The sequence below is a fragment of the Manis javanica genome, chromosome 13 (assembly GCF_040802235.1).
Source record: "Manis javanica isolate MJ-LG chromosome 13, MJ_LKY, whole genome shotgun sequence".
Classification (NCBI taxonomy): Eukaryota; Metazoa; Chordata; class Mammalia; order Pholidota; family Manidae; genus Manis; species Manis javanica.
Genome location: NC_133168.1, coordinates 91,248,321 through 91,265,105, shown reverse-complemented (window position 1 = coordinate 91,265,105; position 16,785 = coordinate 91,248,321).

The window sequence follows — 16,785 nt, the reverse complement described above, 5'->3', positions numbered from 1 at the left end:
ATATGGGCCCCATCTGGCCAGTGCCGGCGTCTGTGCCACGCCACTGTGGCTTTGGGCCCAGTCTCGCACTGACTCTGTGATTGTACCTTGGCAGGAGCTGGTCCAATAATGGTCAAGGCATGATACACAGCAACCAGTTGCTTCTCTGTCAAGGTGTACCGAACCTCTGCTCCTTTCCATAGTTGTGACCAGAATGCAGTAGGTTGGCGGGTCTGCTCAAGCCGCCGCCAAATGCCCCACCGTCTTCACTTATGTGAAGATCTAGCTCACAGGGTTGTGATGGGTCCATTACACTCAAGGCCTGGACAGCCTTTCCTGCTAACTTAGTAGCACAGGTAGATGCACATGATTCATTCTAGTCCCACCTGATGCCCTTTCATACCAATCAGTATAAGGGCCTCAGAATTTGTGCCAAGTGTGGGATAAACACTATCCCGTAGCCAAAAAGAACAAAATCTCTTGTAATTACTACCACAGTGGTAGGGGTAGGGAAAGCCTGGACCTTGTGTATAACTGCCTCCGGGATAACTTCAGTCTTAACCTGACCAGACAATCCCCAAGAACTTTACTGACAAACCAAGTCCCTGAACCTTGGTGCTGTGCACAGCCCATGCTTTCTCCTGCAGATGTTGCAGCAGTCTAGGTGCTGCACCTTTTAAATCAGGAAGAGAATCAGACGTGAGCATAATGTCATCAATGTAATGATCCAGGTGCACCGTTGGCAGTTTCTCCCATGCTGCCAAGTCCTGGGCTACAAGTCCGTGACAGATGGTGGGACTGTGGAGGTGTCCCTGTAGACGGACAGTGAATGTCCTTTGCCGGCCTTCCCATGGGAAGGCAAACTGTTCCTGACTTTCCTGTGTTACGTCAATAGAGAAGAAAGCATTCACAAGGCCCTCAATGTAATGATGTGCCACTCTGGGAAATTAAAAGGAGCATGATTGCACTTTATGATGCCCACCTTCTCCAGCTCCTGTGGAGTCTCCAATTTTGTTTTGCCCCCCTGGCAGTATATACTGCTTAGTATTTGTCACCTGCCAAGGTACAGGCAGAGCTATAGGCAGGTGCTTAGCATGTCCCCTCTGAGTTGCCTTTACCACACATATCCTGTCTGAACTCACCTGCCGTGTTGCTCTGTAACCACAGGCCCTGTACCAATCCCAGTGGGATTTGGGTTTTCTTTACTCTAACTGCCTTACCCCCATAGGCATCCCTTCACAGTGGGGGTTCCAGGAAACCATTCAGGGTTACCATAAATCAGAGAACATTCAGCTCCTGAGTTCACCAGTGCCAGAACACATACATTGACTGGGGACCAATAACTTGCAGATTGTATGCATGACCTCCAGTGTCCACCACGTCCCCAAGGTGTGGGCCTTGACTGTCCCCCTCAGTCCTGCAATGCCTACTTGCCCTCCTGTGGGGGCAGGGTCTGGGTACTGTCCCCCAGGAAGTCCCCCAGGCAAATGGGCCAGAGGAGGGGCTTGTTTCTGGCTGCCGTGTCTTGTACCCCAGCAGCTTGAACTGCTGCTTTGGCTTTAATTGGTACCACAGTTCTAGGAAGATTCTACTGGGCTCTCCATAGAGTATTTCTTTCACTGCCTCCGCCTTTATCAAATCAACCCATAATCTGGGTCCTTGAGACCTTCTCTGGGCCCTTTAAACCTCTTCTTTCAGTCACTTACCATATTTCCTTCTGTGCTCTTATTATTTCAGCCTCCCCCAGGTCTGCTGCAGTAGGAGTGACCTGACATAGGTTTTCCTACATGGAGGAGCAAGAACAGTCACTGGGGAACCAGAGAAGGATGGAAGGGCCATATGGAGCACCAGATTTCTCATCCCCATGGTGAACAACAACTCATAGGGGCCCTGTCGGTCCGTATCATAAATGATACTTTTCATGCCCAGCTTCCGTAGAACCTGCTGGAGCACGGCGTATGTTTTCCAACTAGCAGGGAAATATGGTAAAGCACCCTGATTAGGTCAAACCGCCCTTAGGGCTGCAGTCAGCCAGTCCAGAAGTACATCATTCCCTGGCGCTGCTGGGCATTTTGTATCTTCTGCTGGAGAGATGGGCGAGTCGTCAGGGAAGCCACTTCACTCGTTTCTGACCCAGACAGAACAATGCCCTCTACTCCTAAATCCCAAAGATGCACAAGCCGTGTAGGTAGAAGGTCCAAGGGTTTCTGCTGAAACTGGCTGCTCAAATCTACCAGCTCGGCCTGGGTATAGGAGCAGAGTGTGGAGTGCTCCACAGCCTGGGGTGAGGGCTGCTCCTCTCTGTGAGGAGCCCGCAGTCCTTCCATCTTTATTTTCATAACTAAAACTAGGCAGGCTTCCAATAGGGGAGGGGCTGGTGCCCCAGGCGGCAGCCTCAGCAACAGCTCTGTCGGCCCCACCTCCTCACTGTCCCTGGCTCCTCCTACCCTGACGTCTCTTCTACCCTCTCCAGGGCTGAAGGCATCACCCCTTCCTTCACCACCTGCACGGCCTCTTGCATCTCCCATTTTTCTGCTGCCCCCTCCCGTGCCACTAGCTTATCTCTTAGCAGTGTGACCTCAGTTTTCAATAGCTTTTATTCCCTTCTCAGACCATCCCACAGCTCATCTTCCTGGACACTTGCCACTGGAGGTCATTTCTCTCATTAGAAACCCTTTTTAATGCTGTGAGAAACAACCAGCCTACTTTTCCTACCACCTCATGGCCACACAGTTCCCGAGGCCCTGATGTTACAGACGGCCAACTCCACTGCCTCCAGTGTCCCCAATTTTCCCAGATTCTGGGGAGGGGCCCACTCCTCTAGGAGGAACTTTGCCCCAGACACCATCCCCACTGTGGGAGTCTCCAGATGAATCCTTGCCATCCACAGGGGAATTCCCAGGTGAGTACCCAGCACCCCCACAGGGGCCCTCAAATGTATCCCCACCACCTCTAGGGGACTAAGAGTATCTCCCCACCATCTATAGGAGCAGCCTGCCCAAACATGGCACCCATGAGGACCAATTTTGGGTTCACCGGATCCTGCCAACTATGCCAGATGCAGCCCCAGGGGGATGTTCCCAGGCCAGGGTGAGTTCCCTTGTGAGACTGAAAAACCGCAGTCAGTCAGGGGAAAGGGTACGGAGGGAGATAGGCTTTTATTTCTTAAAGTTGCTAGCCAGGCTCAGCACCATCCGTCTCCTCCAGCCGCGGCTGGTGCTCTGCTTCCCCTCCCACCCCATTTTTCAGGAACTCCGTGGGCAGGTTCTTGGTGCCTGGCAGGTGCCAGACCAGTTACATACATACCAGGAATGAAGGGGAGGAGAGAATGGCAATTTTCTCTCCACCCCTTGTCCTGGAGGCTGCAAGGTTGTGCATTGATTACAACCATTGATCTGTAAATGAAGTAAGGCTGGGTGGGAGGTTCTGCCACTAGCCACTTAGCTCTGTGCCCTCCAGAGCTTACAGACAGGTCAGAGGAATGTATGCAACAGATTCATACTAACTACACAAAGCACCTGTGATGCGCCAGTATTCCAAGCTTTCTTCCCAGGGTAACTCCTTCCGTACTCTCTGTGACCTCATGTAATCGAGATCCTATGATAATGGCCAATGGACAGATGGGAAAGTGAGGTACTTAGAAGATGCATAACTCACCTATGGTCAAATGCCTACTAACTGGTTAAAGCTGGACATTGAATACCAGCTGGTGAAACTCCCTGTTCTATGATCTTAACCATGAATTTGTCTCTCTAAACACGTCACACCATGAACACAATGGATGAATGTATCCAATGTCTCAGTGTATCCAAACTCCACTCCTTTAGGTCTGAAAAATGGACTATGTGCATAGAAGCCATGACACACACACACTGACATGGGCTCCTGGTTTCACTGCCCTGGGTGTCGTCAGAATCCTTTTGGATGGAGAGCATGAAAATTGGGGAAGTGACCGACTGGTAGTCATGAAATGTGGCTGTGCTGTTCAAACCACACAGTGGTTGCAGGGGATGTGCTTTCTAAGATGGGGAATTACTTGGTACACCATACATGAGATATGCCAACAGGAGGCACTAGGTTATGGTCCTCAGAGAATGAAGGCCTTTGGAAGATGGAAGCCAGTAGATGGCAACACCTGGATCTCTTCTCATTGCCCCTTCCAGGTGCACACATGAAAATGACCTAGCAGGGGAGTGAGTTGCCCAAGATCACAAGGTCCGGACCTTGGCCTGACTTGAGTGGTTGCAAATCATTTGATTGGGGCTAGAGGAAGAAAAGCAGCATCTGGGTAAAGTTAAAGAAAATAAGCTGGGCACTTTAGCAGGCTAAAGTAAATTTTAGAATAGTCCCATTTAATTGACACAATGAAGACATGGGCTATGCTGAGGTATTTTCTTATCTAGGGGATATTCAAACATTTCAGGACAAGTTACTCCTGGGTTTTTAGTTTTCATCAATCTCACAGAAGAATGCTTGTATTACTTTACAGAATTAATGTGATTCTGACTTTGCTTAATTGTTTAATACAGAGTTTCGGTAGGATTCTGTTTCCAGAGGCCCCCCTATTCTGTCTGCACCCACGGTCCCTGCCTCACCAGCACCGAGGCTCCGCGGCTTCCCTTCCCAGCTGCCATTCCCTCCTAGTTCCTCCTCCAGGCTTCCCTTCCACACTCCCCAAGCTCTCTGCTCCCATGCTCGCACCCCTCTCCCCCCGCCCTCCCAGCCTTCTCCTTCCCCCACCCCTCCCCTGGGCTGGGACTCCTGTTAGGAGGGCGTTGTGCATTCTCCTCCGTTCTTGTCCCCGCAGCAGCAAAGAACTGAGGGGCAGAGAACTGAGGGGCAGAGACACGGCAGTCAAGTAGAGTAAAGGTTTTATTTACAGAGAGAAAGTGCACACTCAGAGAGAGGGGAGTGTGGGCTACCTCAGAGAGGGAGGCGCACTGAAAGGGTGGGGGTTCCCCCTTTTAAGGATTTTTAAGGAATGTGACAAAGGGCTAGGGGTGTGGACCTGTGAAGTGGTCTCAAGATGTTTTTCTTTGATGAGACATGAAGTTTCTTATCAGTCCTCTGGGTAATTCTGCAAACTTAGCTTAACACAAGAAATGCACTGCTCGGATGGATTCCCTCCAGGACAGCAGCTTCCTGGTTGGGGAGCATATCAGTTAAGACTGCCCTCCCTGCCTCCAAGGTGGGCTGAGTTACTGTATGTTCGCTAAAGAGTATGTTATGTGTGGATAAAGTGGAAGTTCCTGTGTCCAGGATTCTCACCTGGGCCTAGTCGGCTAGCTCACCATTCATGTGGGCACTATGTTGCTATTGACTCTCTATAAAGGGCCCTGCCCAGTGCTCTGGACCACACGGTGACACGACTGCAAGGCTGCAGGAGAGCAGAACAGAAGCTGGAGTGGTGACGGCTGTGCAGGCAGGGAGGCCCAGAGGTGGAGACCGGCTTGCTGTGTGCAGACTTGCTCTGAGTGAATGGGATGTTAGTGATTGACCTGCCACTGTGGAAATAAAGTTGGGTATAACCCTTTCACCCCAAGAATGTTTTACTGTCATTTCTTTGGTCACATTGAATCCATAGTGAACTCGCCCAGGGCTGAAGCCCATTGGCAAGATATTAAGAATCTTACTTCTTAACTTCTTGGGTTTGAAAATGCAATTTTAGCTTTAAGATGGAATTTTTCCTGTCTTTATTATGCTGTTTATAGCTGGGCCTTTTAGCACAGGCTAAAGTAAATCTTACAGTGGCGTGATTAATTGACACACAAAGAAGGCAAGGGCTGTACTCAGATACTTTTCTTTGTCTCGGGAACATTCAAACCTTCCAGGCCCAGTTGCTCCTGCACTTTTGAGCTTCAACTGATTAGCTCATTAACTCTGAGTCTTTTCTGGGTTTCTAGTTTTAACTGATGAATATTTTGAGTCCCTTTTAGTGAACTTTAGTGGCCTTAATTCTCTCTCATCCTCATATCTATTTTTCTGCCTAACACTCCCAAGACTGACCAGCCTCTCGGTAAACATCCCATAGACTTGCAAACAGGCCCTTCTGGTTTACAATGGGTGACACCCAGGCAAGGATCCTGGCTGTAATTTCCATTTTCTCCACACCATCCTTGAAGGGTCCCCACCAGTAAGATGGCAAACTTCCGGCTTCTCTTCGGGGTCCTCAGTTCCCGCCGGCGCCACCTGAAGCCCCATCACCTCTCGCCCCCGTCCCAATCCCAGCACCTAGCCAACAGCCAACAGCCCCGTAGAAGTGACACCTTGATCAATTCATGCCCCCTCCTATATAACCCAGCACCTTTCCCTAATAAAGCGGAACTCTCCGGTGAATTGCTGCTATGTGTCGCTCCTTTCCTTTCATTGGTGCCGAAACCCGGGAGACGGGACACCCCAACTGGGCCCCGTCTTCCCCCGACACCAGCAGCAGCTTGCCCTCGTCCTCTTTTTCCGGCGCTGGCTCATCACACTCACCACTCCTCTCTGGCCTTTAGGTAAGTTTTCCCCCCGGAGTGGGTCGCTCTTCCCTGAGCTATCGCAGTGCCATTGACCGTGATCGTCCGGCAAGGCCCTGACGCTCGGGGATGAGGAGGGAACGCTCCCCGCCTCAGGCCTTCACGGCTGCGGCGGACCCTCAGGCCCCTCTTCCAAAAGCCATAAATCCCCGCCTCAAGCCTTTATGGCTGCGGGGAACGCTCAGGCCCCTCCTCCGACAGTCATAAACGCATTCACCATCCCTTCCATCAGTGCTGAAAGTTTTTAAGCAAAATTTCCCCGGGGTGGGCCACTCTTCCCCGAGCTATCGCAGTGCCATTGACCGTGATCGTCCGGCAAGGCCCTGACGCTCGGGGATGAGGAGGGAACTCTCCCCGCCTCAGGCCTTCACGGCTGCGGCCAACTCTCAGGCACCCCCCTCCAACAGCCATAAACGAGGTGACTCCTTTGTGGATGAGAACGCTCCCTTCCCCCCCTCCTCCTTCTGCTCCGTCCGCCGAAAACGCCTAGCGCTAGGTACCTCGTGACTCCGGCACTCTGCCTTCTTAGGGAAGTCTGGGTGACGACCCACACTTCCCAAGAAATTCCGACTCGTATACGAGTTTCCGCAGACCACCAAGGATCATCGGGGACGCCCTTTGTCTCCTTGTGGTCTGCTTCCAGTCCGAGGATCTCCGTTCATCTTCCCCTGTTTGTCTCCTTCTCTGTCCTTTAGCCATGGGAGCCTCCTCATCCCTCCCTGAAAGTTCACCTCTTGAATGCCTGCTTAAGCATCTGGCTACCCTCTCCCTGACGCCTGATATAAAACCAAAACTTCTCCATAAATATTGCTCCCAAGATTGGCCGACATACCCCCTAGACAATAAAAACCAATGGCCTGCAGGGGGAACTCTTGATCCTAACATCACTCGCGATCTTTTTAACTACTGCCAGCGCCTGAAAAAATGGAAGGAGATTCCCTATATGAAAGCTTTCCGCCTCCTCCTCTCCCCGCCCCCTTCCAAGTTCTCCTAGCCTGCAAGCCGCCGCCCCCGCAGAAGCCTCCCGTTCACTCCCTTCCCCTTCTTCTCCTACAACAGCCCTTCTCCCTTCCTCCCCAACCATCTCCTCCCCCATCTCACCTCCTCCACCTTCATTCCCTGCAGATTAAGCCTGAGCCTTTCAGCCCCCCTTTAACTAGGTCCCAAGAGCCTCCTCCGTCTTTGCCCTCATCACCTGTTTCTCCCCTGTTAGGGACCACCTTTGTCTTCTCACATGTTTGTAGGGAGAATGGGAAAGCACCTTCCCCCATGTCTGAACGCAGCATGGGAAGGCACAAGCTAGAGAACAACCGGTGCAGTCCTTAGAAATTATCTGTCCACAAAAACATATCTTGCCAAGACTCCTCACTCTGAAAATAGGGAGACCTTGAAGATGTGTAGAAATACCGCCCCTGCTTCTAAATATGCCCTTCCCCCACTTGCAGATGTGGCAGGAATGGAGAACAAAGAACATTCTGTTTACGTATTCCATAAGCAATTAACTAGAGCCCTGCTGCAGCTCAGTTAGTAGAGCATGGGACTCTTAATTCAGAGTCATGAGTTCAAGCCCAACTAGAGCGGCAGAAGTAAGCAGCTGGGCTGCTAGCTGGCGACATGTGGGTCCGATTCTATCTTTCTTTATTTTCTTTGCCCCCCTTCTGCACTTCAGGACCTGCTCGACTAGGCACGGCTAGACCGCGTCACTCCCCCACAGACTGAGCCAGAACCCTTCAGTCCCCCTCAGACTCAGTCCCGAGAGCCTCCCAAAATTATCGCCCCCCTCCAGGAGGTAGCAGGATCCAAAGGCAGCGTGCGCGTTCACGTCCCTTTCTCCTTAAGAGATTTAGCCCAACTAGAGAAACGCCTAAGTTCCTTTTCCACTGATCCCATGACATACATCAGGGAGTTTCAATAGACCCTCCAGTCTTACAGCCTCACACATCATGACATTTTCATGCTCCTGGCCAATACTCTCCTCCCTGAAGAGCGTAGACGAGTTTAGGACTTCGCCCAAATGCAGGCTACTGAAACCCACAGGACTGACCCCACTTATCCCCCTGGCCCCACTGCTGTCCCCGAACAAGACCCACACAGAAATTATAACACCGCCATGAGTCTCCGCTCTTGAGATATTTTTGCCTCCTGCTTAATAGCAGGTCTGAAAAAGGGCAGCTTGTAAAGTAGTCAATTTTCAAAAGCTCCAAGACATAATTCAAAAGAGAGATGAAATCCCCTCCGAGTTCTTAGACAGACTCACTCAAGCCCTATTACAGTATACCAGCCTGGACCCAGAAACACCTGAAGGAAGACATGTCCTTATGACATACTTCCTAGCTCAAGGCTACCCCGACATTAAAGCTAAACTCAAAAAGTTAGAACAGGGCCCCGCTATCCCACAGACTGAGATCCTAACAGTGGCCTTTAAAGTCTTCCATAAGCGGGAGGAGGAGAAAGAATGCCGTAAACAAAAGGCTGATCAGGCCAATTTCCAGATGTTGGCCCAGCTGATAAAACCACAACCTGGGCGCCCCTCTACAAACAAGCCCCCCCAAGAGCTTGTTTCAAGTGCAGAAAAGAGGGACATTGGTCAAGGGCGTGCCCCTCCCCCAGATCTCCTACCACCCCATGCCCCAGATGCCACAAAAAGGGCCACTGCGGGTCTGATTGCCCAACCACCCGAAGGGGAGGCTGGACGAACAACCCCCATCCTAAGCCCGCTGTAGTGGGGCTGGCAGAAGAAGATTGATGGGGCCCGGGGGCTTCTCGCCCGACCATTTCCATCACCAAACAGGAGCCCAGGGTTACTCTAACAGTAGACGGTCACCCCATCTCCTTCCTCCTAGATACAGGAGCCACCTTCTCAGTCTTGTGAGAATACCGGGGCCCTACCACGCCAGCCATTACTCCTATAGTCAGAGTAGGAGGTAAACAGATTTTCCCATTAAACCCCCCACCCACCCTTTTATGCACAATCCAAGACAATCCCATACCTTTCTCCCACTCCTTCCTGGTTATGCTCCAGTGTCCCATCCCTTTACTAGGACGAGACATCCTTTCCCTCCTCCACGTTTCCATAACTATATCCACTCCCACAGCCCCCAGTACTCCCTTTCTGATGGCCCTCATAGCCGACGACCCCCCTCTACCCAATGAAAACTCCGGTTCTGCCCTCATACACCCTGTAAATCCCAAAGTTTGGGACATTACAAGCCCCTCCGTGGCCCTATGTCCCCCTGCCTCTATCAAATTATGTGACCCCTCTCAGTATATCTGTCAGGCCCAATACCCCCTAACCACTTCAGCCCTCATAGGCCTCCAACCCATCATTCAAGCAGACCCACTCACTCCCCATTTAATACCCCCATATTAGCTGTTAAAAAAACCAACGGATCTTTCCGCCTTGTCCAAGACCTTCGCCTCATCAACATAGCCATTGTCCCTATCCATCCCTTAGTTCCAAATCCATACAGCCTCAGCATCCCACTTCTCAGTCCTAGATCTCAAAGACCCATTTTTCTATCCCTCTAGACCCCTGCTCCCAAGATTTTTTCATCTTCACCTGGACGGACCCATACACAAGACATTCTAAACAACTCACTTGGTCAGTTTTGCCACAAAGCTTCCGAGATAGTCCCCATATTTTTAGACAGGTCCTAGCTCAGGACCTCAAACAGTTTCATCATGATCACTCCAAGTCCACCTTATAATACATAGACAATCTTCTACTCTGCAGTCTCTCGTGGGAACAGTCTCAACTTGACACTGCCTCCCTACTTAACTTTCTAGCTTCCAGAAGTTACCAAGTATCCCCCGTCAAAGCTCAAATCTCTTCCCCTCCTTTCACTTACCTCAGATTCCTTCTATCTCAACAAAGAAAGTCCATTACCTTAGACAGAAAATGGCTCCTCTCTGACCTGCCCATTCCCAAAACCAAGACAAAAATCCTTTCCTTTCTAGGCCCTTTCTAAGCCTAGCTAGATATTTTAGAACGTAGATCCCTAACTTCTCCCTGCACCCTGTTGGCAAGACCCCTATATAACCTCAGCAAGAGCCCCCCTAAAAAACCATTATCCTCCTCACCCCGACACTCCTTCATTAAGCTCTGTCAAGCCCTTGTGGAAGCCCCAGCTCTCCATCTCCCTGATTTGTCGAAGCCCTTCTCATTATACATTCATGAGAGGTCCAGTCAAGCTCTAGGAGTCCTAGGCCAATATTATGGCCCATCCTTTGCCCCAGTAGCTTATCTCTCCAAGCAATTAGACCCCACAGTTCGGGGATGAGCCCCCTGCCTACGAGCATTAGCCGCTAGACAGCTCTTGCAGGAAGAAGCTCATAAACTGACATTCAGGGCGCCCCTTACCATTCTGTCCCCACATCACCTAAAAGATCTCTTAACTTACAAAAGTTTACAGACTCTCCCTCCCTCCAGACTCCTGACCTTACTGTCCTCTTTCCTCCAAAATCCCGTTCACCCCCTTTGCCATCCATACCCGAATCATGACTTTTTCCTCCTTTACTGCTCTCTCGCCTTTTTTTCCTCATTCCTATTGTCTTCCCCACCACCCCAGCCTCCTTTGTATGGCGATTCAAAGTCAGACAGACTTACACACAGCATCAAACAAAAGTTACTGCCCTCATTGCCACACCAGACTGCCCTCTGAAAAGCTGCTCCGAGCCTTTATACCTCCACTTTCTTCCCTCCACCGAAGTGTTCACTAGCAGCTCCCCTTATTCTCCCTACCTCTGCTTCCTCTATGACCAAAAACAAGCCTATTGCAGGCGATGGCCAGACACCTACGGGAGATGTCCCTACTAGTCTTGCGCCATTCACTACATGGGTGACTTCCAGTACCCACAGTATTACTCCTCCAACCGTTTCATGAAATATCCCAACAGCTCATTCTCCTTATCAATCCCAGATCCCTGGGATCTCGATGGGCTGCCAGAGTCACAGCCTCAGTTTACTACAGAGAGTCCTCGACCCCCCACAGTACCCTTCATATCTCTCGAAAGAATGTTCCCTCTCATTCCCAGATCTCTCAAGTTGCATCAGATAGCAGACATTCCGAAAAAGTCATTATCCAAACTCTTGACGGCACCTCTTCATCTTCTTATCCCCACCCCTCTTCCCATTTCTCCTACTCTTCATTACAGCTCATTCAGGACACCACCATCTTTCTCAACCACACCCTTAACACCGCCAATTGTTTCTTGTGCGCATCACTACAGCGCCCACTGCTGGCCGCCGTGCCCCTTAATATTTCCAACTACTCCTTCCATGCAGAAAGACAACCCCTCTGCCCCCTGGCAGACATACCCCTATGGGAGCCAGAATACGCAGATAATCTCACCATCCACCACTGTGTAGGCCCAACTCCACCCCCCTCCAGCGCACTTCACTGCCTCTCTATCTACACCCCTACCTCCGGCTCTAAGACTTTTACGCAACCGGGACACTTCTTTTAGTGTAATAGCAGTCTTTTCAACTCACTGCCTCTCAACTCCGATACACCCTGCATTCTCGTCACCCTAATCCCACAGTTTACACTTTACAGCATGGCAGAATTCCTTGAGCTCCAACCTCCCTTGCCCTCGCGCACAAAAAGAGCTGCTTTCCTTCCCATCATGGTCAGTAGCTCTTTGATCACCTCAGCCATTGGGGCAGGGTTTTCAGGAGAAGCCTTGGGTCACTCTCTATAGGCAGTTAGAGATCTCAACGCGAAACTTGAGGGAGCCCTGACATCCACTGCCGATTCTCTAGCCTCTCTCCAAAGACAGGTCACTTCGCTAGCTAAAGTCACCCTTCAAAACCGGCAGGCCCTAGATCTGCTTACAGCCGAGAAGGGCGGCACCTGCGTCTTCCTCCGGGAAGAGTGCTGCTATTACATCAACGAATCTGGCATTGTAGAAACTGACATTACCAAACTCACCGCCCTTGCCTCCAGTCTCCACTCTGCTTCCAATTCCAACCCATTCTCTTCAATACTAACAAACCCCTCCTCACCTGGCTCTGGCCCATTGCAGGCCCCATAATAATCATTCTTCTCGCCTGTCTCTTCTTACCCTGTATAATAAAGTTCATCAAATCCCAAGTCGGAAAAATCTCTAATCAAGCTTTCAACCAGCTTTTACTCAGGAACTACCAGCTTCTGGCCACAGAAGATCCCTCACCCTCACGTGACCTCCTCACCACACGCTGAGATGGACCCCTCTCTCCACTGGAAACTGTTCCTGGAAACAATAGCCGCAGACGCCTGGCTCCTGACACCCATATCCTCTTGGCCAACCTATGGTTACAGGGAACCTTCATTGATTTCCAAACCTGAAGAAGTCCACATCTACTCGTCCTTACTGCAGGGAGTCCTATCAACCCTTTCCTCCCAATCCTCAAGCCCTCACTCCCTTCTCCGCCCGTTCAGCAGGAAGCAGCCAGAGAGAAAGCAACGTCCACAAACCCATAGAGGAGAAAGGGGGGAATGAAGGGTCCCCACCAGTAAGATGGCAAACTTCCGGCTTCTCTTCGGGGTCCTCAGTTCCCGCCGGCGCCACCTGAAGCCCAATCACCTCTTGCCCCCCTCCCAATCCCAGCACCTAGCCAACAGCCACCAGCCCCGTAGAAGTGACACCTCAATCAATCATGCCCCCTCCTATATAACCCAGCACCTTTCCCTAATAAAGCGGAACTCTCCGGTGAATTGCTGCTATGTGTCGCTCCTTTCCTTTCAATCCTGGTCCTTTTAACAAAAAGAGAGAGGTCCTGGGTCAGCCCTTCGTAAACATAGCTACTTGACTGGTGGTGGGAGGAAGAATTTCTTCTGTCCCTGCAGGTTCCCTTAGCTGGTCTAAGAAACAAATTGACATGAGACAGATTAACAGGAGAAAAAGGAACACAATTTAATTAAGTACATACATGGGAGCTATAGACATGTGTTCCATAGACAGGGTGTGGGTAAAATTGCAGTAGTTTCAGAATCTCTTGGCCTGGCTTTAGTGCATGTCCGTATCAACAGGGGTTTCCAAGGGGTGGAGAGAAGTAGTCCGTCTCCATCAGTGGGTAATCACGTGGGCGAGCGAGGGCTTATCTGGACCAGAGAGCTTGGTGGGAGTATTCGCTCTCTTCTACTGTATAACAGGAGAGACGCAGGGCAACTGCTTGTAGGCAATAAACGTCTTTTAAACATTTCTCCCTTTGCTGGATTTCGGTTTCAAAGGTGTTTTGCCCTGGGATCTCCCCTCCCTGGAGTTAACGCAGGGAGAATGAGGTCTGTGTGTCATCCTGAACCAAGGAGAAGGGGTGAGGGTCTGCGACCTCAAAGGGAAAGGGAAGTAATTCACAGGAATATAAAACAGGAAACGTCTGATAAACAAAATACTTGATGGGACACAGAAACAATGAGGGGGCACAATGGGGATTTTAACAGACTAAAATGATACCAGGGTCCTTGTTCCGGGACTCAAAGAATGAACTTCGTAAACACTCAAGGCAGGAAAGAAAGCCAGGGAGGCTTTTATTTAGAGAGAAAGAGAGGAAAGAGCTCCTGGGGTATGCAGTGGGGGGTCGGGAGAGTCCGCTGCCCCCTGCCTCTCCCGCCGGCTCACCGCGGGTGCCTCCCCTCGCCCAGCCCCTTCCTGGCCCCACCGTGACCACCTGCGGCTGCCGGGCCTCATGCCCCACCCCGACACGCGTCTGGTGGCTGGGGCTGGGGCGGGGGCACACCCGCCTTCAGCCTGCCAGCCCCGCCCAGAGGCAGAGCCAACCCCCGGATGGGCTGGCAGGTCCCCCACCCCGCAGGCAGGCCTTGGGCTCCCTCCGCAGCCTGGGAGCCCCTAAGCCCTGAGCTCCACTCGCCCCCACCTGCCGGCCAGCGAAGGCCTTAGACCCCCTGTCCCCCGGCTGCGCTTCCGGAGGCAGGGCTTTTCCCGTCATGGCCACGGTAGGGAGGTAGGGCAGGCCCGGCCCCACAGGAGGGGACCACCATCCCTGGGCCCCTGGGCGCGCCCGTCGTCTGAGGCTGGTGTCCGTGGCCCCGAGCCCCGCCCCCCACCCCAGGCACGGAGCGGGCCGACCGCCCCAGGCCACGTGCCGCCCTGGGCACCCTGCTGCCGCGCGTACCACGCTGCTCTCCCATAAACAGCAGGTGCCCTCTGCAAGTGCTGGGGCGCCTGTGCCAGAGACACGCAGAGCCAGAAGGACCGGACCGCGCGCTCACACCCATCTCCAGGGCGCCTGAAACCCCGAGCAAGAGTCCCCGCACAACGAGGCGCCTCGCACCCGTGGCTGCACGGGTGACTGCGTGTTACAGGGCCTGGCCGCCTTGCCTGGAAGCAGCCCGAGCGCGACCACGGTCTCGTGTGGAAGCTGCCTCTCCAGAAGAGCCTCGTGGTGTCTCGCGGGTTGCTCTGTTTGTGTGCGCATGCGTGCGTGTGTGTAGTTCATAGTAGACTTTTCTTTTTCTCATAAACATGAGTTGTGGGAAATGAAAGTGAAAGACAAATGTAGGTGGAAAACATGAGAAAGTGTACACTAAAATGACTAAAATTAAAAACCTGAATGTAAACGTGTTGAGAAAGATGTGGGGTAACTGGAGTGTTCTTAAGGAGCTGGTAAAAAATAGCTTGGCTACATGTTTAAAAGTTATGTACACCTACACAGCGGTTTCCATCTGAGGAGCTTATACAAGAGGAATAAAAACATGTTTATGCAAAAACTTATATACAAATGCATAATAGCTTTATTTGTAGTCCATCCACAGGGGAATGGATAAACCAACCATGGTCTCATACCCCAGGGGAATAGTCTTTAGCAATGAAAAGGTATGACTTTTTAATCCATGTGACAGCAGCCATACATCTCAAAATGATGGTGCTGGGTCAAAGGAGCCCAATGAAAATGAGGGCATAGAAAACTCTAGAAAACCCAAACTCCTCTGCAGGGACCTAAAGGGGATTTAAAGGAGACCAGGCATTGCCTGGGCATGGGGATGTGTTGGCTGATGGCAGGGAAGGAGGAATTGCAAAGGGGCCTGAGGACATTGGGGGGACGGGCATTCCTCATCTTGACTGTGGTGATGGTTCTGGAGGTGATAATCACGTCCTCAGTCCTTCCCTTGGAGTGTGTGCCATTGTTTCTATGTCAGCTGTACCTCAACTAAGCTAGAGGGCATGTGGGACAGGGAGAGAAAACATGAAGGTGGTATCAGAGTACTGGGGTATTGCATGGAGAGGGGCAGCATGGTGGGATCCATACACAGCCAGCTGCGTACCCAGCCTGCTGCACAAGGCAGTAGGCACTCGTCAACAGCATCGGCTAACAGGTTCCCAGCAGGAAGGGCCAGCGCTGGTACTCACAGCACAGAATGCACTGAAGGACTGGCAGGGGCAGGGCCAGGTCAGGCTGACTCCTGGGATCTGTAGCTCACCTGTTCACTAAACTGAAATCTCAGTGAGGCCCAAGTTGCCTTTGTGTTTTTCTTGTAGATTTCTGAAGTGGTAACAAGTGTAGCAGGAGCAGGGGGAGCAGGCTGGAAGGCAAAATGGAGGCACTGGGCTTGTAAGTACTGCCCCCTTGGCTCCTGAGGCCTCTGTGGACGGAGTGGGGCAGTAGGACTGGACATAAAGGCATCTGTGGGTCCCCTCTTCTCATTTCCCCAATTTGTTCGTGTGCTAGAAATGGGGGAGGGGCTCTCGAGAAAATTCTGCATGCGAGTATTAAATGCAAGGCTGTCAGCTCCAGGCAGTTGCAAGGAGACAGTCCCTGGCTGATTCTAACAGCATTATTTGCAAAATTTGAACACATAAAACAAGTCCACTGCAAGTCTGAACTTCAGATGGCAGTTCCTGTCTTGTCAGCTGCACTGATATTACAAGAAACGCTTACAGCGGTGTTTTTCAACTTGTGGCTACCTTCAGGAAATAAAGTCAGAAACTCTCCCTAAAGGCATTTCATGATCTGTTTTGCTGCTGCTTTTAAGGGTGGAGAAGAGGGAATGTAACAGGAATAAGTGAATTTGTAGTCAGAGTAGAAAGTGAATTTGTAGTAGAGGAAAAGGGGAACCAAACCTTTGTTCAGAACTGAACACTAACATTCACTGGAAAGTGAACTCAAGCAGCCCCACAAACTTTGTAACCACTAACAGGGGTGGGGGTGGGGCAGTTTATTCTTGTTCTCCACATTTTCTGAGTGTCAGGGTCAGAGATAAAGCTGAAAGCTGATTTTGTTCAAACCCAAGCATCCAGTCCCCAGGGACTGAGGACGAGCAGAAAAGAAAACAAAAAGCTAGTGAATCGG